The sequence below is a fragment of the Balaenoptera borealis genome (assembly GCF_965194805.1).
Source record: "Balaenoptera borealis genome assembly, chromosome: 2".
In the NCBI taxonomy this organism is placed as follows: Eukaryota; Metazoa; Chordata; class Mammalia; order Artiodactyla; family Balaenopteridae; genus Balaenoptera; species Balaenoptera borealis.
This window is the reverse complement of record NC_138867.1, coordinates 97241528-97266630: the sequence shown is the minus strand read 5'-3', so window position 1 is coordinate 97266630 and position 25103 is coordinate 97241528. Positions and strand designations below refer to the sequence as shown.

At 42.8% G+C, this 25103-nt stretch overlaps 1 protein-coding gene and 1 long non-coding RNA gene across 2 annotated transcripts in view; both read left to right on the top strand.

The window, feature by feature from the left end:
• Positions 1-25103, top strand: part of LOC309622584 — a 1043817-nt gene that overhangs the window by 626650 nt on the left and 392064 nt on the right. The window lies entirely within an intron of this gene.
• Positions 19169-25103, top strand: part of SEMA6A (semaphorin 6A) — a 128500-nt gene continuing 122565 nt past the window's right edge. Inside the window, exon 1 of the mRNA XM_082375638.1 lies at positions 19169-20338. The gene's annotated coding sequence lies outside the window, so the exon portion shown is untranslated. The remainder of the gene's footprint in view (positions 20339-25103) is intronic.

Genomic DNA, 25103 nt, shown 5'->3' with positions numbered 1-25103 from the left:
CCAGAGTCTGCCATTAGCCCCACCAAAGAGACCAGGTAGGCTCCAGTGTTGGGTTGCCTCGGGCCAAACAACCAACAGGGAGGGAACCCAACCCCACCCATGAGCAGTCAAGCAGATTAAAGTTTTACTGAGCTCTGCCCACCAGAGCAACAGTCAACTCTACCCACCACCAGTCCCTCCCATCAGGAAGCCTGCACAAGCCTCTTAGATAGCCACATCCACCAGAGAGCAGACGGCAGAAGCAAGAAGAACTACAATCCTGCAGCCTGTGGAACAAAAACCACATTCACAGAAAGATAGACAAGATGAAAAGGCAGAGGGCTATGTACCAGATGAAGGAACAAGATAAAACCCCAGAAAAACTACTAAATGAAGTGGAGATAGGCAACCTTCCAAAAAAAGTATTCAGAATAATGAGAATGAAGATGATCCAGGACCTCAAAAAAGAATGGAGGCAAAGATCGAGAAGATGCAAGAAATGTTTAACAAAGACCTAGAAGAATTAAAGAACAAACAAAAAGAAATGAACAATACAATTACTAAAATGAAAACTACACTAGAAGGAATCAATAGCAGAATAACTGAGGCAGAAGAACGGATAAGTGTCCTGGAAGACAGAATGGTGGAATTCACTGCTACAGAACAGAATAAAGAAAAAAGAATGAAAAGAAATGAAGACAGCCTAAGAGACCTCTGGGACAACATTAAACGCAACAACATTCGCATTATAGGGGTCCCAGAAGGAGAAGAGAGAGAGAAAGGACCCAAGAAAATATTTGAAGAGATTATAGTCGAAAACTTCCCTAACATGGGAAAGGAAAGAGCCACTCAAGTCCAGGAAGTGCACAGAGCCCCATACAGGATAAACCCAAGGAGAAACACGCCGAGACACATAGTAATCAAAGTGGCAAAAATTAAAGACAAAGAAAAATTATTGAAAGCAGCAAGGGAAAAATGACAAATAACATACAAGGGAACTCCCATAAGGTTAACAGCTGGTGTCTCAGCAGAAACTCTACAAGCCAGAATGGAGTTGCATGATAGACTTAAAGTGATGAAAGGGAAGAACCTACAACCAAGATTACTCTACCTAGCAAGGATCTCAGTCAGATTTGATGGAGAAATCAAAAGCTTTACAGACAAGCAAAAGCTAAGAGAATTCAGCACCACCAAACCAGCTCTACAACAAATGCTAAAGGAACTTCTCTCAGTGGGAAACACAAGAGAAGAAAAGGACCTACAAAAACAAACCCAAAACAATTAAGAAAATGGTCATAGGAACATACATATTGATAATTACCTTAAACGTGAAAGGATTAAATGCTCCAACCAAAAGACACAGGCTTGCTGAATGGATACAAAAACAAGACCCATCTATATGCTGTCTACAAGAGACCCACTTCAGACCTAGGGACACATACAGACTGAAAGTGAGGGGATGCAAAAAGATATTCCATGCAAATGGAAATCAAAAGAAAGCTGGAGTAGCTATACTCATATCAGATAAAATAGACTTTAAAATAAAGAATGTTACGAGAGACAAGGAAGGACACTACATAATGATCAAGGGATCAATCCAAGAAGAAGATACAACAATTATAAATATATATGCACCCAACATAGGAGCACCGCAATACATAAGGCAACTGCTAACAGCTATAAAAGAGGAAATTGACATTAACACAATAATAGTGGGGGACTTTAACACCTCAATTACACCAATAGACAGATCATCCAAAATGAAAATAAATAAGGAAACAGAAGCTTTAAATGACACAATAGACCAGATAGATTTAATTGATATTTATAGGACATTCCATCCAAAAACAGCAGATTACACTTTCCTCTCAAGTGTGCATGGAACATTCTCCAGGATACATCACATCTTGGGTCACAGATCAAGCCTCAGTAAATTTAAGAAAATTGAAATCATATCAAGCATCTTTTCTGACCACAACACTATGAGATTAGAAATGAATTACAGGGAAAAAAACGTAAAAAACACAAACACATGGAGGCTAAACAATATGTTACTAAATAACCAAGAGATCACTGAAGAAATCAAAGAGGAAATCAAACAATACCTAGAGACAAATGACAATGAAAACACGACGATCCAAAACCTATGGGATGCAGCAAAAGCAGTTCTAAGAGGGAACTTTATAGCAATACAAGCCTACCTCAAGAAACAAGAAAAATCTCAAATAAACAATCTAACCTTACACCTGAAGGAACTAGAGAAAGAAGAACAAACAAAACCCAAAGTTAGCAGAAGGAAAGAAATCATAAAGATCAGAGCAGAAATAAATGAAATAGAAACAAAGAAAACAATAGCAAAGATCAATAAAACTAAAAGCTGGTTCTTTGAGAAGATAAACAAAATAGATAAACCATTAGCCAGACTCATCAAGAAAAAGAGGGAGAGGACTCAAATCAATAAAATTAGAAATGAAAAAGGAGAAGTTACAACAGACACCGCAGAAATACAAAGCATCCTAAGAGACTACTAGAAGCAACTCTATGCCAATGAAACGGACAACCTGGAAGAATTGGACAAATTCTTAGAAAGGTATCACCTTCCAAGACTGAACCAGGAAGAAATAGAAAATATGAACAGATCAATCACAAGTAATGAAATTGAAACTGTGATTAAAAATCTTCCAACAAACAAAAGTCCAGGACCAGATGGCTTCACAGGTGAATTCTATCAAACATTTAGAGAAGAGCTAACACCCACCCTTCTCAAACTCTTCCAAAAAACTGCGGAGGAAGGAACACTCCCAAACTCATTCTATGAGGCCACCATCACCCTGATACCAAAACCAGTCAAAGATACTACAAAAAAAAGAAAATTACAGACCAATTATCACTGATGAATATAGATGCAAAAAATCCTCAACAAAATACTAGCAAACAGAATCCAACAACACATTAAAAGGATCATAAACCATGATCAAGTGGGATTTATCCCAGGGATGCAAGGATTCTTCAATATACACAAATCAATCAATGTGATACACCATATTAACAAATTGAAGAATAAAAACCAACAGATGCAGAAAAGGCTTTTGACAAAATTCAACACCCATTTATGATAAAAACTCTCCAGAAATTGGGCATAGAGGGAACCTACCTCAACATAATAAAGGCAATATACGACAAACGCACAGCAAACATCATTCTCAGTGGTGAAAAATTGAAAGCATTTCCTCTAAGATCAGGAAGGAGACAAGGATGTCCACTCTCACCACTATTATTCAACATAGTTTTGGAAGTCCTAGCCACGGCAATCAGAGAAGAAAAAGAAATAAAAGGAATACAAATTGGAAAAGAAGAAGTACAACTGTCACTGTTTGCAGATGACATGATACTATACATAGAGAATCCTAAATGTGCCACCAGAAAACTACTAGAGCTAATCAATGAATTTGGTAAAGTTGCAGGATACAAAATTAATGCACAGAAATCTCTTGCATTCCTATACACTAATGATGAAAAATCTGAAAGAGAAATATGGAAACACTCCTATTTACCATTGCAACAAAAAGAATAAAATACCTAGGAATAAACCTACCTAGGGAGACAAAAGACCTGTATGCAGAAAACTATAAGACACTGATGAAAGAAATTAAAGATGATACCAACAGATGGAGAGATATACCATGTTCTTGGATTAGAAGAATCAATATTGTGAAAATGACTATACTATCCAAAGCAATCTACAGATTCAATGCAATCGCTATCAAATTACCAATGGCATTTTTTACGGAACTAGAACAAAAAAATCTTAAAATTTGTATGGAGACACAAAAGACCCCGAATAGCCAAAGCAGTCTTGAGGGAAAAAAACGGAACTGGAGGAATCAGACTCCCTGACTATACTACAAAGCTACAGTAATCAAGACAATATGGTACTGGCACAGAAACAGAAACATAGATCAATGGAACAAGATAGAAAGCCCAGAGATAAACCCACACGCTTATGGTCAACTAATCTATGACAAAGGAGGCAAGGATATACAATGGAAAAAAGACAGTCTCTTCAATAAGTGGTGCTGGGAAAACTGGACAGCTACATGTGAAAGAATGAAATGAGAACACGCCCTAACAGCATACACAAAAATAAGCTCAAAATGGATTCGAGACCTAAATGTAAGACCGGACACTATAAAACTCTTAGAGGAAAACATAGGAAGAACACTCTTTAACATAAATCACAGCAAGATCTCTTTTGATCCATCTCCTAGAGTAATGGAAAGAAAAACAAAAATAAACAAATGGGACCTAATGAAACTTCAAAGCTTTTGCACAGCAAAGGAAACCATAAACAAGACGAAAAGACAACCCTCAGAATCGGAGAAAATATTTGCAAACGAATCAACAGACAAAGGATTAATCTCCAAAATATATAAACAGCTCATGCAGCTCAATATTAAAGAAACAAACAACCCAATCCAAAAATGCACAGAAGACCTAAATAGACATTTCTCCAAAGAAGATATACAGATGGCCAAGAAGCACATGAAAAGATGCTCAACATCACTAATTATTAGAGAAATGCAAATCAAAACTACAATGAGGTACCACTTCACACCAGTTAGAATGGGCGTCATCAGAAAATCTACAAACAACAAATGCTGGAGAGGGTGTGGAGAAAAGGGAAGCCTTCTGCACTGTTGGTGGGAATGTAAATTGATAGAGCCAGTATGGAGAACAGTATGGAGGTTCCTTAAAAAACTAGAAATAAAGTTACCATATGATCCATCAATCCCACTACTGGGCATATACCCAGAGAAAACCGTAATTCAAAAAGACGCATGCACCCCAATGTTCATTGCAGCACTATTTACAATAGCCAGGTCATGGAAGCAACCTAAATGCCCATCGACAGACGAATGGATAAAGAAGATGTGGTACATATATACAATGGAATATTAGCCTAACAAGGAACAAAACTGGCTCATTTGTTGAGACGTGGATGGACCTAGAGACTGTCATACAGAGTGAAGTAAGTCAGAAAAACAAATATCGTATATTAACGCATATATGTGGAACCTAGAAAAATGGTACAGATGAACCGGTTTGCAGGGCAGAAATTGAGACACAGATGTAGAGAGCAAACGTATGGACACCAAGGGGGAACGTGGCAGGGGGATGGGGGTGGTGGTGTGATGAATTGGGCGATTGGGATTGACATGTATACACTGATGTGTATAAAATTGATGACTAATAAGAACCTGCTGTATAAAAAAAAATTAAATTCAATTTAAAAATTAAAAAAATAGAGACACTTTTTCTGAAGTTCCAGCTATATAGTAATTACTCACTATTTTATTAGAAATATTGATAGTATCATATGATAATGTGCTAAATTTCTTCTCAAGCTGAAATTTTCCTACTTTGTTTTCATTTTGTTAAGGAAGAAAAAATCATTTTTGTTTTTCTTTTCTCTTTTTAAACCTTGAGCATAGACAATTATATCCTTTAGAGTGTAACTTGCTTATAGCTTCTCTGATTTTGTATTAAAACAGCTGTTTTTGAAAAAAAAAAGTAACAAAATGGCAATAAGTACATACCTATCAATAATCACTTTAAATGTCAATAAACTAAATGCTCCAATCAAAAGACAAGAGTGGCTTATTGGATTAAAAAAAACAAGACACACCCATATGCTGCCTAGAAGAGACTCAAATCAGAGCTAAAGACACACACACACTGAAAGTGAGGGTGTGGAAAAAGATATTTCATGTAAATGGAAATTACAAGAAAGCTGGGGTAGAAATACTCACATGAGACAAAACAGACTTTAAAACAAAGTCTAGAACACAAGACAAAAAAAGGCATTATACATTGATAAAGAAATCAATACAGAAAGAGCATACAACATTTGATAACATATATGCTCCTAATATAGGAGCACCTAAATATATAAAGCCAATAGTAAGAGACATAAAAGGAGAATTTGACAATAATACAATAATAGTAGGGGATTTTAACACCCTGCTGACATCAATGGACAGATCATCCAGGCAGAAAATCAATAAGGAAACAAGGATTTTAAGTGACACATTAGGCCAGTTGGACTTAATAGGTATCTACAGGACATTTCATCCAAAAACAGCAGAACACAAATTCTTTTCAGAAACACATGGAATGTTCTCCAGGATATGTCACAGGCTAGTCTGCAAAAGAAGTCTCAACAAATTTAAGACAACAGAAATTACATTAAGCATTTTTTCCGACCACAATAGTATTAAAGTAGAAATCAATTCCTGGAAGAAAAATGGGAAAACACAAACACATGAAGACTAAACAACATGCTACTAAAAAACCAATAGATCAATGAAGAAATCAAAAAGGAAATCAGAAAATACCTCAAGACAAATGAAAATAAAAACACAACTTTTCAAAATCTATGGGACATCGCCAAAACAGTTCTAAGAGAGGAGTTTATAATGATAAAGGCCTACCTCAAGAAACAAGAAAAGTCTCAAATAAACACCCTAACCTGACACCTAAAGGAATTATAAAAAAGGAACAAACAAAGCCCAAAGGCAGCAGAAAGAAGGAAATAATAAAGATTAGAGAGGAAATAAGTAACATAGAGACCACAAAAAAAAAAAAAAGAAAGATCAAAGAAACCAAGAGCTGGTTTTTTCAAAAGATAACCAAAATTCATAAGCCTTTAGCCAGGTTCATCGAGAAAAAAGATGGAGGACCCCAATAAACCAAATAAGAAATGAAAGAGGAGAAATTACAACTGATATCACAGAGATACAAAAAAATCATCAGAGAATACTAGTAACAGTTATATGCAAACAAATTGGACAACCTAGAAGAAATGGATATATTTCTAGAAACATACAATCTTCCAAGACTGAATCAGGAAGAAACAGACAATCTGAACACAATGGTCACTAGTAGTGAAATTGAATTAGTAATCAAAAATCTCAGCAAACAAAACAGAACCACATGGCTTCACACGGGAATTCTACCAAACATATAACATAGAGCCAATACCTATCCTTCTCAAACTATTCCAAAAATTGAAGAGGAGGGGACACTCCCAAATTCATGCTACAAGGCCATTACCCCAATACCAAAGCCAGACAAAGACACCACAGAAAGAAAATTAGAGGCCAATATCACTGATGAATATAGATGCAAAAATCCTTAACATAATTATTAGCAAACCAAATCTAACAATATATAAAAAGGATAATACACCATGATCAAGTGGGATTTATTCCAGGGATACAAGGATGGTTCAACACCTGCAAATCAATCAATGTGATACACTACATTAACAAACAAAGAATAAAAATCATACGATCATCTCAATAGATGCAGAAAGAGTATCTGACAAAATTCAACATCCATTCATGACAAAAACTGTCTTCAAAGTTGGTATAGAGGGAACGTATCTTAATATAATGAAGGCCATTTATGACAAACCCATAGCTGACATCATACTCAAGAGAGAAAAGCTAAAATCTTTTCCTCTAACATCAGGAACAAGAATGCCACTTTCACCACTTCTACTTAACATAGTATTCAAAGTCCTAGCCACTGCAATTAGACCAAAGAAAGAAATAAAATGCATTCAAATTGAAAGGGAAGAAGTAAAACTGTCACTATTTGCAGATGACATGATACTATATATAGAAAACCCTGAAGTCTCCATCAAAAAACTATCTGAACTAATAAATGAATTCCGTAAAGTTGAATACAGAATACAAGATTAATATACAAAAATCTGTTGCTTTTCCATGCACTTATAATGAACTCTCAGAAAGAGAAAGCAAGAAAACGATCCCAATTACCACTGCATCAAAAGGAATAAAATACCTAGGAATAAACTTAACCAAGGAAATGAAAGACCTACACTCTAAAAACTGTAAAACACTGATGAAGGACATTAAAGGTGATACAAAGATATGGAAAGATATCTCATGTTCATGGATTGAAAGAATTAATATTGTTAAAATGTCCATACTACCCAAAGCAATCTACAAATTTAATGTAATCCTGATCAAAATACCCAAGACATTTTTCACAGAATTAGAATAATCCTAAAATTTATATGAAAAAAAAACGGAATAACCAAAGCAGTCTTGAGAAAAAAGAGCACAGCTGAAGGTATCATGCTCCCTGACTTCAGGCTGTACTACAAAGCTAAAGTCATCAAAACAGTATGGTACTGGCACAAATGCAGAAACAGATCAGTGGAACAAAACACAGAGCCCAGAAAAAAACCCACAATGAATCTTCAAGAAAGGTGGCAAGGATATACAAAGGGGTAAAAACAGTCTCTTCAACAAATGGTGCTGGGAAAAACTGGACAGGTGCATGTCAAAGAATGAAATCAGAACATTTTCTCACACCATATACAAAAATAAACTCAAAATGTATTAAAGACCTACATGCAAGACCAGAAGCCATAAAATTCCTAGAAGAAAACATAGAACACTCTCTGACATAAATCGCAGCTTATATGTTTGGATCTGTCTCCTAAAGCAAAGGAAACAAAAGCAAAAATAAACAAATGGGACCTAATTAAACTTTAAAGCTTTTGCATAGCAATGGAAACAGTCAACAAAACTAAAAGACAACTTACTGAACAGGAGAAAATATTTGCAAATGATAGGACCAGTAAGGGGTTAATATCCAAAATATAGAAACAGCTCATACAACTCAATATTAAAAAAACAATTAAAAATGGGTGGAAGACCTGAATAGCCATTTTTTCAGAGAAGACATACAGATGGCCAACAGGCACATGAAAAGATGTTCAATGTCACTAATCATCAGAGAAAGACAAATCAAAACCAAAATGAGATATCACCTCACACTTGTTAAAATGGCTATCTTCAAAAAGACCACAAATTACAAATGTTGGTGAGGACATGGAGAAGAAGGAACCCTTGTACACTGTTGGTGGGAATGTAAATTGGTGCAACCACTATGGAAAATGGTATGGATATTCCTCAAAATTTGAAAACAGAACTACCATATGATCTAGCAATTCCACTCCTGGGTATAAAGCCAAAGAAAATGAAAACACTAATTTGAAAAGATACATGCACTTCAATGTTCATAGCAGCATTATTTACAATAGCCAAGATATGGAAGTAACCTAAGTGTCTGTCAACAGATGAATACATCAAGAAGCTATAAAATATATATATAGTGAAGTATTACTCAGCCATAAAAAAGAATGAAAATTTGCCATTTGCAACAACATGGACCTGGCAGGTGTCATGCTCAGTGAAATAAGTCAGACACAGAAAGACAAATAATGTATGTTATCATTTGTATGTTGACTCTCAAAAGTGAAACAAATTAATCAATATAATAAAACTGAAACAGACGTACAGATAGAGAATAAACTAGTGGTTACCAGTGTGGAGAGGGACGAAGGAGAGGCAAGATAGGGGTAGGGGATTAAGAGGTACATACAACTATGTATAAAATAAGCTACAAGGATTGTACTGCACAGGGAATAGAGCCAATATTTTACATTAAATTGAGTATAAAGTATAAGAATATGGGATCACTATATTGTATACCTAAAACTAATATAATATTGTAAATTAACTATACTTCAATAAAATAACAATACAGTAATTATATATACATTATATATATATTTAATGTATTCAATGTATTTTATATACATATGCATGTTATCTGGAATATTTTTATGCATGTGGTTATTTTTATGCAAGTAGTATATGTATATGGACATTATTTGAAGACAAGGTTAAAAAAGATCACGTGAGAACTTTTCTGAATGTGAGGCCCAAACCCAATGGCCCTGCTGGCCACTCCCTTATGTAAGCCTGCCTGTAGGACAGTAAGCATGAGACCTCCCAGGATTCAGCTAACCCTGGAAGGAAGGTTTTTAGGGACTAAATACTTGTGTTCCCCCAAAGTTCATATGTTGAAACCCTAACCTCCAGTGGGGGCTGTATTTGGAGTAAGGAGATAATTAAGGTTACATGAGGTCATAAGATTAGGACCCTGATCCAATAGGATTAGTGTCCTTATAAGATGAGACACAACAGAGCTCACTCTCTCTGTTCTGTGTTTGCATGTCCCCAGGAAAGGCCACACGAGGACACAGTGAGAGGGAAACATCTGCAAGCCAGGAAGAGAGTGCTCACCAGAAACCAAACAGCCAGAACTTTGATCTTGGATTTCTAGCCTCCAGAATCAGAAGAAAATATACACCTGTTGTTTAAGACACCCAGTCTGTGAGATTTTATTATGGTAGCCCAAGGTTGTGATGTGAGGCTAGCTGTCCTTTACTCTTGGTCTTTGAAAGTGATCATCTGAAGTAACCAGCAAGTAGCAAGAAACGGCTTCATCATCACACCAGGTATTTCTCATTGAGAACCTCCTAGCTCAGCATACACCCATTACTACTCTCACCACCAAACAGCAGGACTGCCCCAAAGCAAACTGTATTAACAAAAACAAAAATTCACCAAGTGCTGCCTACTGTAACATTAGACAAAGAAACTGTTAAAGAGAACCATGTATTTGGGAGCAATTCTCAACAGAGAGCTACTCACTTTGCTTTAAACGTTACCTAGTATAGTCCACGCACCCAGGGGTTCTAACATGATTGACATTAAACCTGGTAAGGTGTGGTTATTCATTCACTCACTCAAAAAATACATATTGCATTTCTAAGATGTGGCAGGCACTGTTCTAAGTGCTGGGGATATAGTGTTACGTGAAAGTCAGTTCCTGCCCTATTCAAGCTTAGTCTAAGTGGCAGGAAATAGACAATAAACAAATAAGCAAGTAAGTATATACAGGGGGAATAAGGGCTATAAGAAAAAGGAAGTAGGGTAAGGGGTATTAAAGAACGTATAATAGGTTAAGGATTTGTAATTTTATATGTAGTGGTCAGGGAGGCCTGACATATGAGCAAAGACCTAAAGAAGGTGAAATGAGCCTGAGGGATATCTCAGGAAATAATGTTTCGGGAAGAGGAGAAACAAAGAGCGTGAGGTGGGATGTGGGATGAGTGAGGGGGCAAAGAGGAGATAAGCAGGAGAGGTGGAGAGCAGACCACGAAGAATGGACTTTGCCTTTCACCCTGAGGAGGTGGGAGAGAAACCACTGGATGGTTTGGAGAAGAGGAGTGACATCACTTTATTGAAAACATTAAAGGATCATTCTGGCAGCGATCTGGGGACTAGATTGTAGGGTACCGTATACAGCAAGTTCAGGAGCAGGGAGAGCAGCTATGAGGAGACTCCAGGTGAAAATGATGGTGGCGTGGACCAGTGTGATAATGGGGGAAATGAGAAGTTGTCAGACTCTGGATATATTTTGAAGACAGAGCCAACAGGTTCTGCTGATGGATTGGATGTGACAAATGGGAGACCAAGAGAAGTCAAGAGGACTCTAAGTTGCTTGGCCTGAGCAGCTGGAAGGATGACGATGACCTTGTGATGTGATCCGGAGACAGCATGCTGATAACTAAAGCACCACTGCATCTGAGTCACCATCATCTAATAACGCATTGATAGGAACCTGAGAGCGTAAGGGTAACTCTCCCTCCACGTGAGTAAGTCAATACTACCATACAACATTCTTATTTCAGTTTATACGATGTGCTTTATTATAAGAAAAACAGCTAAACAGTTTTCTCCCCTCCCCTCGCAAAAAAAAAAAAAAGTGACTGGAAAAAGTAATGTAAAGCAAAAAGGGAAAAAACTGCCCAAGGCAACGGAGTCTAGCAAAACGACGTCAACATTGGGCTATAATAATACAAAAATTCATGCTTGCGATCTTGTTCAAAGGTAGAGAAGGGTACAGAAATGGGGAGGAGGCAGCGAGGGTTAGGGCCTTCAAAAATTTGCTTAAACAAGAAAAAGCCTTTAAAGGGCCATTTGGAGAAAGGAAATGACTCAATTGCTTTGAGGCATGGAAAGAGAGGGAGAGGAACTAGGAGGAAATCAACGTGTGTGTTTATATGAGTCTTAATAATACAGTTCATGACACAATATTTCTTAAGAAAATGGGTGGGTAGGTTTTCAGTTCAGATGTTAAAACGTAACATTCTAGTTTAAATTAATAAGTACCCGGTTATGAATAAAGGTGTATTTAAAAGGTTTCACAAAGAACGTGACATCAATTGTTCTACTTGTCTTAAATTTTGGTGAAGTACAAATTAATCGCTAGTAGCTTGTGACTGAATCGTCTGAAACTTTGGGGAAGTGCCGAACAATATGTTATTTATTTTATAAGGTAATATTTAAGCTCATTTCCACCTAAAAGTTATCTCTGAACACATTCTTAAATCTAGCTAGCTACGTGTTGTCAGTGTTTCACAGGACTATTAACTAGAGACTTGCCCAGGTATGAAATCCAAAGGCAGGTTAAGACATTAGGAAACCATCCAAGTATAGAGGAGTTTTTTCAGGATCGTTTTATATTCAAATATGTCATTTTTTATACTTCATCTAAAAATCTACTTTAGATCCAAGCATATCATTTTTTTTTAAGTACTTTCATTGTCCGCAATATCCAGCCTAAGTTTGATGTTTAAAACAGCTGTCTTCTGTTTTAAGTTTTCGATATTAAAACAAACAAAACACCCTTGGTTATCTCCATCTCTCCAGTTATAAAATTGCTCTTAAATACACATTCATCAGAAACAGCCTGGAAAAAGTCTTTCAGTTGATATCAGTACGGTGTCTTCTCACATAATCTAAAAACTAGATTTGGAATGAATTTGAAGCTAATTTGATATTTAATCATAGGCTAGAGCAGTGCCCTCTTCTAGAGACCTTCTACTACCTGGAAGCAAAGGCCTTGAAAACAGTTCTCAAAAGTAAGTATATTTTACTTTTCACCATTCTTTTGGCTAAACAGCAAATTCCAAAGTAGTGTTTCATCATCTGGTTTATCTGGTTATGAAAATTATAAATTATATTTAGCGAACTGCATTTTTAAACAAACTCATAACCAAGCAGATACTTTTAAGTCTCAATGGTAGTAGGAGGGACAATTAAAAGAAGTTAGGTTGGAACAGAAAGATGAAAATAAGGTCAGACATAGCTTTTGCTCTGCGTTACATAACTAAAGACTTCGAAAAAATGTAAAGAGCTCTTGTGAGGGAAAAAAAAAATGCAGTTCTGGTTTACTTAACATTTATTGTTCATTCACGACCTTATTTCTAACCTACCATTCTCTTCATTTCCCAAACAATGATTTGATATCAGAAGGGAATGGAGCCCAAGCAGCCCTGTGGGACAGTGGCATGATTGTTACACGGAGAGGGTGCGACCCGTGAAACTATTCACGGAGGAGCAGACAGTAAATCACTGTTAGCAAGCTCCAGCCTGCTGCGAGGGCACCCCCCAGAGACTGCATCGTCCCCAGGGGATTCAAATTGCAGTTTTATCTCCTTCCACTGGTGGTCTTTTCGAGCTGTATTTATATTCTTATTGCAACTTATTTTCAAGCATCTCGTTTTGTAATTGTGGTGTTTGCTCATCACTCACACCTGTAAATCCTTCTTTCCTCATTCAAAAAACAAGTTAGACACCGTACGTTGAAAGTTCTGTGTTGGGGGAAAGCCTAGATTTTGTTCATCTTGAGAACTGAAATCTCAGAATAACTTTCTAGTGTTTTTTCTTTTCTTTCCCTTTTTAAATGGTCCTATCCCATCCAACAATCTATTTCTTTTCCCACCGAATCCTTGAAAAAGAACTCACTGCTTTCACAAATTCCTCCCCTCTTTTAGGTACCAGGCCCCTACCATCTGCTAGGTGCTAGAGATGCAAGAGAAACGAAGAAGGTATAGTCCCATGACTCAAGGAGCTTCTGATCTAACAGGAAAGAGAAGCATTCAACAAGCTATTGGACTGAAAATTAACTCTAGCTGTCATAGATGGACTAATATGGCAGGGTACTTTGAGAACACATAATGGAGAGGTATAACGTCTTCTGGAGTATCAGGGAAGTCTGTCTTGAGGAAGAAACATTTAGGCTGAAACTTGAAGGATGAGTAGGAATTAGCCAGGTAAAGAGGTAAAAGGGGGAGATGACGGTGTTCCAGTGCAGGCCTGTAGTTACAGAGGAGCTTGGAACTTTCCATACCAGTGATGTTGCAGAGGGAAGAAAGTGATGGGAGCCTGGCAGAGAGACAAGACCAGAGAGGTAGGCAAGAACCAAATCATGCACAGCCTTGAAGGTCCTATTAAGGTTTCAGGATGTCAGAGTGTTTTAAGCAGGGAAGCTATGTGATCAGATATGCATCTTTCAGAGATAGCTTTAGCTACAATGTGGAGAGTGAACTGGAGGACAAGAGTAAACAGGACATTATTTATGTTAATTTGGGGGAAAACGCCACCAAAAATATTTCTCTATATATTGGTTCTGGGCACATATGATCTATGTTAAAGTATAGAAAACGAACTATAAAGATGCACAGGAAACTCATGACGCTGTTACTATGAGGAAATGGAAGGGAATGGGAAAGACAGTGTTGATTATAAGGAAGCTAAGCTTTATACACCATGTTTTATTTCTTGCAATAAAGACAGGAAACAAATAAGACAGAATATTAACAGTTGCTAATTCTAGGATTTTTTTTTTAATTCTTTGATATTTTCTGTATCTTTCAAAGGCCTCAAAAGAAAAACAAAGTTGAAAAAAGGAGAGAGGCAGGAGAACCAGCTGAGAGTGATGTGCTATCGAAATCAAGAGCGAAGGGTATTTCCCAGAGGAAGGAGTGGTCATGTGCATCAACGCTGAGACTTCAAATAAAATCAAAACTTTAAAATGTCCACTGGATTTACTGTCATGGATGTCACGGAAGACAAGAGCAAAAGTCTTGGCAAAGGCATGCTGGTTACACAAGCCAGGCAGGAATGGGCAAACGGGAGAGAAGGTAGTGGCAATGCAGATTGTCAACAATCCTTTGTCTTTGGAAGAGAGGAGAGAAGGGGTAAAAGGCACAGAAAACCCTAGAAAGGCTTGTTTCTAAGATGAGAGAGACTAAAACCTGTTTATGTGCCGATGGGGAGATGCAGAAGAGGTGGAGACAGTAGAACAAGATTTCTGAGAACGTGTAAATGATCTGAAAACAGGTGGAGGGATTGGCCTCTGTCAGACTGGAGGAGGGACACTGCCTCCATCGTAAGGAGATAAGCAGGAAATGATGAGTACAGATGCGAGAAGTTCCCATCTGATGGACTCTGTTTTTTCAGGGAAGTAGGAGGCACTGAGGGTGAAATATCCAATTAGGGGAGAAAGTTAGAGACTAACTGAGAGAAAGGGAAGATGACGAGTCGGTGTTGAGGACCCAACTGAGGCTGATGACTGAGTGTGCAGCCTGCCTAAATGCGTGCTTGAAATGTTTTTTCTACTAGGCTTCAGCTGCCCGATGCAAGAGCAGAGAAGGGTGGTATTTCTATAATTCGGGACTGGTTTTCACTCAGATGGGCGTGACCAAAAGAAAGAGGAGCCAGGAGTTGAAAGTGTTTGCCAGGAGTTGAAAGTGTTTGCCAGAGAGACACTGTTATTATGAAGCTCTGCTGGACATAGAGGGGAATGAAAGAGGCAGGGGATGGATGGATGGAGAGAGTGGCAGGACCCATGGCTTGGAGGGCTTCCTGCAATCAGAGTGAGCGCAGGGAGGTGCGTGGGCAAGTAAGGTGGAACGAGAGGAAGCTGTGATTGGAGAGGGGATGTCAGAACTAGTGATTTAGAACATGGAGCCTTTCCTGATAACAAGGCCCAGCATGAAGCCCTGGAGTGGGGGGCAGAGGTGAGTAGGAACAAAGGACAGTGTAGATGAGGAAGGCAAGAAGCTGAAAAAGCAGAGGGTTAGTAGTTAGGTGGACGCTAACACTCCCATGAAAGGTGACAGGTGGTGGGACAGATAGAAGGACAGTAAGCCTGGTGCTAAGTCTTTAAAAGTGGGGTAAAATGAGGTCTGTGGAAGATAGTGCCAATGTGTTTGTAGGGCACAGCCTCCAACGGTCTGGGAGTTTTTGAGAGAAGGAGAAGTGGTCTGAGAAGCAAGGACACTAACCGCACTTCCTGACACTGGGATAAACAGGCAAGAAGGATGACAAACAGCCTCACCAAAGAAGGCTGGGAAAAAGCAGTGTTCTAGAACAGAGCCAGGATTCATGGTGATGGTGGCTCTCATCCATCCCCGGCTACACACTAGAACCACCCAGGAAGCTTTAAAAGATATCCATGCCCACGTCCCCCCACCCCAGACCAATAAATCAGAATCTCTGGAGCCTGGGGATTTATGCCATTCAAAAGCTCCCCCGTAATTCTAATGTACAAATGGATTTTAAAACCACTGATTTAAGGCAAGCAGGTGAACAGAACTTTGGAGAAGGGACTCCAAAGATAGACACAGAGAGGTTCCCTGATCATGAGCGGTAACAGCCTGATTGTACAAATTGCACTCCCCAAGTGTCCTCCAAGAACTCATACCCACAAGGAGTTGAGTGGTGAACACCAGCAGACACTTCTTCCAAGTTCACTACTCCCTTTTGTAGTAAAGCAGAGATTCTGATCAAACAGCTAGATGCGGTCTTTAAAAGGATCCTGGGTGAGTGTACCTTTCCAGCTCCTCTTCCTTCATCACACTTTTCCCAGGTGCTGTGGGGGACAGCAGTGTGGGCTTCTAAGCACTGAAGAGTTGGGCTAGCTCCCAGCACTGACACAAAACAAGCCACCTTTTTCCTCTGCCTCCGTCTGATCCCTGTAAACGGTGGTGGGAGGATCGACACGGGGGGATGACAAGGATGACAATGATGCTAGTTAACCTTTACAGATGCTAGTTAACCTTTACAGATGCTAGTTAACCTTTACAGATGCTAGTTAACCTTTATCCCTAGACCCATGGTTTACACTCACCATCTCATTTAATCCACACCATCCCTGGGAAGACAGTAGTAGCTGAATCCCCATTTACCAGTGAGTCCACTGCTCCAGAGAGATAAGGGACTGCCCCAAGGTCACCAGCTAGTAATAAGTTACCCTAACAACAGCTGGCCTCTAGAGACTAGGGCGTTGGTCACTCCACTTCATGCCACTTAACTACAAAACAGTCCAAGTTTCCTTCTAGTTCTAACACTTGGTGATTCTTTAACTCCCATTGGCTTTCTTCCCTGAAGGGGCAGGGTGGATTGCAGACTTCAAAGGCTTTGAAAGGGCAGAGGTTTTACTGAAAACTTAAGGCAGGCGTCTGGGACTGAGTCTGCAGCAGCGCACAGAAGGGGAAATGATATCATGAGGTTTCACGGGGCAGCCTTCCCACAGGTGCTCCCCCGAGGGCTTCGGAGCGACACAACAGTTGGCTTTTCTGCCAGCTTCAGAAGCATCTCTCCCCTGGCAGGTGGAAATGTAATCTCACCTGGTCAGGACGACGGGTGCCTAATTGGATGGTGAGACTTCAGGATTTCGTCATTGCCAGGAAGATTCTGGGTGGTATTTCTCAGCCGTGCGAAAATTAACTGAAAGTCTTTTCTTCTTGTATTCTCTAATTTTAAACTAGGTAAATTTAATCTCCTGCTTCTTGGCTCAGCGTTACTGCAAATTAAACATGCAAATATTAATAATGAAAATAATTTCCCTTTAAAAACATATCCTGAAACTCGATGTGGGGCATTTCCAATACATCCATAAAACAAACAAAACAGTTTGCCTGTTTCTCCAAGGGAAGACGCTAAACCCGGAATTTAGTTCAGCCTGTGAAACAATTCGTTTGCTCTGACTAATTCTGCCAATTAAAGAACTTTTCCCAGACACAATTAGCATGTAAATCAGCGGCAGAGAAGGAAGAAAGGGCCTCGGCGACCCGGCCGGGATGGAGACAACACCGGGCGGAGAACCCCAGGGACATCTTGGGCCCGACGTGCGGGCCGCGGGACCGCGCCGGGGACGCACGGACGAGCTCAGGACTTAACGCCGAAATTTGGGCGTTAAATAGCGCAGCCGAGGATTGACCGCTGGCGGCCCGCCAGGTCCTCTCCCAGGGTCCCGACCGGATTCGAAAGGGACGTCCGCGAGCCAGTCCCAACCCGGGCCGCGGGAGCGCGCAGCCAAGCGCGCCGCCCCCACGCCCCAGCCCCCTCCCGGAGTTGGCTCCGCGTGCCGCGGTGGCTGCGCGCGCACCTACGGCCGCAGCCCCCCAACCCCCCGCCGCCGCGGATCTCTAGCTGCTTTTGCCTGCGAAAGGTGGGGATAGCGGCCCCTGCTGGCACCTTTGGCAGACGGCAGGGAGACCGACTTTTTCCCGCTTACCCTTCTCACCTTTTCTAAACGGTTTGTGGAAAATATATCTTATATATACAAACACTGTTGTCGCGTGTGCACTTATTTTATTCTTCGTGAGCCCTCATTAGCAGATGTCTGTATGTAGTCTAGTTCCATGTAGGAACGGTAATTAAAAAAAGGGGGGGTAGATTTATTAGTGGCCCTAGCCCCAATTAAGGAACAGGTACAGTTTCTACTGCATTTATATGAAGGCATTCGGCCTAAGGGCGACTGAGACCCTGATCTCCTTCCCAATGCTTTTCTCGGCCGACCCCATGACTAGCAAATATTGATCGGAGAACTGCTTGGCCGCCCCGTGTTACTTCTTTAAAGGCTGGGGCTACGATCCAAACCAAGTGAGAAGCCCACTCGGGGAGCAACGTGCTACCGTGCGCAGTCTGCGGGGCAAGCAGGCGGGGAGCGCGCAGCGGCCGGGGGAGGGGGGACATCGTGTGGCCTGCCCAGTGGGCCCAAGCCTGTAACTGCAAGGCTTTTTTGGCGAATGAACTTTCAAGCGGAGGAGGAAGGCTGTGCCTGCCATTCTTCTTCTAATGGTAACAAAAGCGCCTTGGAAGAAGTTGCGATTTGTTTATTCCATGAAGCTGTTGGATTCTCATTGGAACTGTGTCTTATTTCTGAAGTTTACATAGTTACTTCTAAGAACAGCCTACACACTTTCTAACTTTAAAAGCAGATCTTCGTTGTTAACAGCATCCTTTGCACTATAGTTTATTTGCTTACTTAACATGCTTTATTAACGTGTTGCGTTGTACGTACGTTAACTAATAGCTGTGTTCGTATCTTCGAAGTGTATTTTTAAGCGCACCGGGTTCTGTGCAATTCATCTGGGGGCGCAGAGCATCCATCACTTCTGGAATCTACCTCTTGATACAGTAATCAGAATTAGAAAGGTTCGCCGTTCACTTACCCTCATCCTTTAAAACTTTTCCATTTAAGAAAATCGATGAAATCCTTTCTTGTAACTCGCTCCTTCACTACGTCTATTTTTATTAATTTTTCTGATTTGGCAGGGCTCAGCAATGCTGTCTGGGATTCTTTTTTTTTTTTTTTTTCCCCTTGCTAGAGCAACTGCGGGGGTGGGGGAGGCAAGGGCTGGCCTCCTGCCGGCGTCGCCCCCGCGGGGACCTCGGCCGAGCGCGCGGCGGGGCCGGGAATAGTGGTGGAAGGAAGCTGCGCTGGCCAGCCGGTCCAAGGCTCCACCTGCGGCCAAACCGCGTAGGTCCTCCGTCTCTCCGCCTCGCTCGCTAGCGTTCGCACACATAGACCGCAGCTCTCCTTTGGGTCGGAGAAGACGCCAGCCAAAGGAGGCGGGGTTGCAGGAGGAGAGTCCGCTCTGCGCAATCCAGTCCGGGACTTGGCTCCGCCCCGGAGCGGCGGCCTCTCCGGTGACACAGGAGTAGTGAGGCGCACGGGGTGAGGCTGCAGCCAACTCCGCTCCCCGCGCACTCGGCTGCCCAGGCGCTCCGGACGCAGCAGCGGCGCTTCTCCGCGGGGCCGACCGCCCGCGATGTCCGCTTAGGAGCGGCGGCTGCGGCCAGCATTGCCACACCCGCGGCGTAGCGCTCCCAGCCGTGGAGCGGGGCTAGAGGGCGAACCCCTGCGCCAGCCCCCACCCCGGCCCCCCACCCTGAAATGACTTGTTAATCGGCGCAGACACCACCGAAGGGATCGCCGGAGTGGAATCCCAGTGGAATTTGGATTTGGAGAAGAGTTTCTTGAACATTTACTCCTTTCTTGTTGGTTTCTTTCTTTCTTTCTTTCTTTCTTCCTCTCCCCTTCTCCGCCTGTCATTGGAGATGAATACAGCGCGTTTGCATCCCAGAAAGTAGTCGCCGCGACTGTTACCCCAAAGAGACAAGCACACATGTAGGAATGACAAAGGCTTGCGAAGGAGAGAGCGCAGCTCGCGGCCCGGAAAGATCCCCTCGATAATGGATTACTAAATGGGATACAAGCTGTACCAGCCCGCTCCGAGCCCCGGCCGCCTGCCCGTCGATGCACCGAAAAGGTACGGCTGGGGCGCCCCGGCGCGCCCCACCTCCCGGGCGGCTTGGCTCCCTCCTGCGGGTCCCGGGGCCGCGGTCCGCACGCCCTGTCTCGGCTTTGTGGTGCTTGCGTTTTATTTTGTCTTGTGTCAGTCTCCCGACCGTTGCCCGGCCCTGGGGGAGCAGTCGCGAGCCCTGCCCGCTGCTCCTCTCCACCCTGCGCCCCAGAGACCGCCGGGCTCCGTGCTGCGAGCTTCCCCACCCGCGCTGCGCACACGCCAGGCGCCGCCCGGGACACCGACCGCGCGGAGAGCTCCCTGGCCCCGGGCTGTGTGTGCAGTACCCGGGGGCTCGTCCTCACTTTCGGGCCAGCAGGCAAGAGAGAAGCCCTGAAAGGGTGAGATTCTCGGAAGTGCCCGGTCCTGGTGCGAAGGCAGGGGAAGGGGTTCTGCCCTCGAGGGCTGGAGGAGGTTGGGTAGAAGAGCGCTGTTTTCGCTCTGCACGAGGTTTGGGTTCAGGGGTTCCGCAGATACGGTGGGGAAGCAAAGAGAATCTTTTGTTGTCGGTGCGGGGTCTGGGCTGGGCTCAGTGGAGTGCGGGAAACTTGTAATGGCCCTGGCACTCGCGCACCCTACCACTTGGTGACATCCCGGCTCCCTCGGACGCTGGCACCAGAGGTTCCGGGCTTTGTTTGCTCGAACGAGTGGCCTCCTCCCAGTGTGGCGCGGCGCCCCCGCCCTGGGTCCTATTCCCCGCCGCAGCTCCCTCCTGGGCGGCGAAGACAGCATCCGTCGCGTCTGCGTCCCCCTCAAGCACAGAACCCGCCACGCCGGGACTGGCGCCCACTGTGCCGTCTTCCAGAATCTACGAGGCCCCTCTCTGGAAAGGTGGTTTCCCGAGAGGGGGAAGGGTGAGAAGACCAGTTAAGAGATGGCTCAGTGCTTGCTAACCAGACGAGAGCTCTGCCCGGGCCCCAGGTTCTGGATTGTCCGGACTACTTGCTGCGTCTAGAGCGCTGCTTCGCTGGCAGTGGGGCGCTCGGGAGCAAGCCCGACAGTGCCCACCCACTCTGCACGACCCTGCTGGGATGGGAAGTGTCTCTTCCCCAGATGCTCCGCTTTTTTCTCAGCTCCCCACCGTGTTACACGGTGCAAAGCAGGATCCTGAGATCCGTTCCCTCCTCCCACGACCGTAACGGTACAGGGGGAGCCAGGGAACAGTCCTGGATTTGTGGGTATGGGGGAAGGAAACAGGACTTCTCTTTCCCGCTCCCTCGCCGCCCCTCCGCCCAGCGCCGCCTCCTTTTTTTTCCAGCGCGGGGTCACTCGACCAGGCGCTTCTGTAGTTTCTCTGAAGGCCAGGGGTGGGGGGCACTACAGAATTGGGGCTCAGCATGTGCAGCCCGCGGGAAACGGAACCCCCAGGGAGGCGGGCGAACCGCCCAGAATACGGCTAGGAGGTAGGAGCCGGCCCTTCGGAGAGTGGCACGCCGGCCGGTGGTCAGCTTGGTTGCGGTCGTGGCGCTGCACTTGCTGGCCCAGTCTCACAAGCAACTGAGCAAGGGGTGGGCGTGGGGAGGGGCGAGAAGGGGAAGTTCAGCGCAGCACTCAGGAAGCTGGTGCGGCCACTGTGGACAGCGGCTGGCGCGCGGGTGCGTGTGGACACGGGCCCGGGCTCGCTGGCTCCAAGCTCAGCATCCCAGCCTCCTGCGCCCCTCGCGCTGTTTTCCAGCCGGCGGGTGTTCAAGGAGGGGCAGAGCAGGGAATCAGGTGTGCGTGGAGCGGGGGAGGAACCGCTGTTTTCACGGCCAAGGCGAGCATTTCCAGGGGCCGCCTCCTGCCTGTACTGCAGGGGGCAGGCCCGCTACCAATCCGCGTCGGTCCTTGGGAGAAAGGCGTCTGCTTTGGGAATGTGGTGGCCAGGGACGGCCACAGTGGGATCACTGTCTGCCTAGGCTGGATGAAAATCAAGTTGCAATTGAATGTGATCCATGAAAGGTTTAAAACACAGGCGCGCGAAGACACACACTCATACACACTCTCTCACATGTACGCCCAACTTTCTTTGCTTGGAATCTGAAAAGATGTTTAACCCTGTTACAGTGTTCTGCCAGCAGGTCTCAGGAAAGCTATTTAATGCCCCCCAGCGCTGGTTCTGAAGTCTTTCCGGGTACGAAGGTCGAGTGCCTTTGCCTTGCCTTTCTCTAATCCTGATAATTGTCTGGTCTTCCTTTCAACATACATCTTGGGCATCTGATGTCCACAGTCTGCCACTCTCATGGCAGGGAGAAGATTGTTGGTTCCAGATAATATGAACCCTTTATTAAGGTTTCTTCCCCAAAGTAAAGATACTAGTGCACATTTCTGAATGAAAACATTTTATTTTTCACACCTTTTCCAAATGACTACTGGAGGTCAAGATTGCAAGTATTCTGCATGGTTTTTTTAATACCCCCTGTTTAGTCTGCATGGAGCAGTTTTTACAGTAAGCTTTGATTAAACTACTCCAGGCATGAAAGTTAATTATTAACCTAACCTTAAATACTACAATGGCAACACTGTGTCTCCACCTATTAACCTAAACCATCTGTTAAAAAATAATTGCACTAATTATTTGAATTTGGTTTACTCATGCTTGTTTATATGGTGACTTTTATTCGACTCTTGAGTAACCCCCCACTCTCTGTTATTATTTTGGGTTTAGGACATTCTTAGATGAGGCACTTTGCAAACCAATCTGAAAGCAGAAATGAATGACCAACAGATTTAAACCTCTTTTTTGTGTTATGTCTTTTTTCAACTTGATATAAAGAGGCATTCTAGTTCATGTTTCTTATTGACACTGTTTGGTGACAATCTTCCCAAAGTGTTCTGTTTTGCAGTTATCACCATTTAGAGATGGGCCACACTCTCATAATGCATATAATCCACATATGTAAATGTTCAACAGACACCCAAAATCATGATCTCAGTAGCTACCTGCAGAATATACTTATTGGATAAAACATCCAAGTTTAAATAGGTTAAAAATGCATAAGAACCACTGTAGAAACTCAAGTAAATGTTGAATGAATAAATAAAAGAAATAGTCCCAAACAGTTCACATTTCTCCACTTAGAGTAGACCTAGGCTTTTTTTCCCCTACAGTGAAAAAGAAAATCTATGCCTTCAAGTAAGTGGTTATTATAAAGTGGCAATAAGTGCAACTCTTTATTTACTCACACAGAGACACACACACGAACACTCACCCCTCCAGTTCTTTCGAAGTCTAGTGAATGCTTTTCCCATCATTAAAAAAATATAGCATTTGCATTTTGAGGAGGTGGATAACATTGCCAAGTGTGTTGAATCAGAAGGATGGCAAGAATTAGGAAGACTGTTACATTCATTGAATAAAAATAAGAAACCCAAATTAAGAACTTGTATTAAATTCAAAATAAATCCTCATGCTTTAAAGGCCAATGGGTAGTTGCACTCCTTTATGAAATGGAAGGAAAAGTACTGTTTTGGACAAGGAGGTAAGTCAGATACTTCAGGATGTGTACATAGTGCTTCAGCTTTTTTCTGAGCAGGACAAAAGAGTAATCATGGGAGAAAAAGTTTTTTTAGAACTAGACTTGCCAAGAGCTAATATATTCTCCCATCATATTTGTTTGCAGAAAGGAATCACAGAACAAGCCAAACTAATTGCAAATGCTTTAATTAGGCATCTGCCGTTTGCGACGGTGGAAGAGCCTGCACGTATCTCGGCACTGCCGCCCGCCCTGCACACAGGCTTTAAGTTTCGACAGTTCACTGCCCTCGTCCCACAGCGAGTGTTCCCTGGGTGTACACATCTCCAGGGGAAGGGGAAACCTGGAAGCATCCTGCTGGGCCCTCCCGCATCAGTGCCCCCCACTCTCTTGGGGTGCCCTGGAGCCAAGTTGTCTCTGAGAGATTTCTATTCCAGAGTGAAGGCTTTTCTCCTCTGCCTTAAAACGTGCTAAGAGCAACTGAGCTATTCTCTGCTGGCAACCACACAGTTGCCTCTTGGGGATATGGTAAGGTAGGGAAGGGAGGGAGGCATTTAATCCCTTTGAAATAGGCAAGTAAGATGTCATACCGCACAAACCTCAAGGGGAGAAGGGAGTTCGGGATACTTCTCAGCATGGGACTATTACAATATAGTTTATACACAAGGGTATCTTGCTTTGTGAAGCAGATGAGATCTTGCAAACCTTTTTATTAGACTAATTCTGACAACACTAATGGAGAACGTCACATCCAAGTATCAATACTTTGATGTTTCCCAAATAACCCCCTCAGCCCAGACCTCTCTCCTGGATCTCTGATATACACAATGCCTACAGGGGGTAGAATCTAATAGACATCTCAAACCCAAATGCTCCAAACACCTAGTTCTGGATCTTTCTCCTCCACACATGCTTTTCTTATCATCTTCTCCATCTTGGTAAAGGGCAATTCCATCCTTTGAGTTTGCTCACGCCAAAAAACTCAGGAGTCATCCTTGACTCTTCTCTTTCTGGTATCTGCATCCATTCTAGCTGCCGCGTTGTCAGCCCCACCTTCAGAAAGCATGCAGACTCCCTCCAGGTCTTCCACCTCAGTGGCCCTCACATTGGCCAAGCCACTGTCTCCTCCTGCTGGGGAACCTACTGTGTTCGGCTCCCAGCTAGTCTCCGGGCTTTGCTCTTGGCCCCCTACAGTCTTTTCTCAACACAGCAGCTGAAGTGATATATATATTTTTTTTTTTACAGATCAGGTTACATGTGCTCAAATGCTTTCCCCC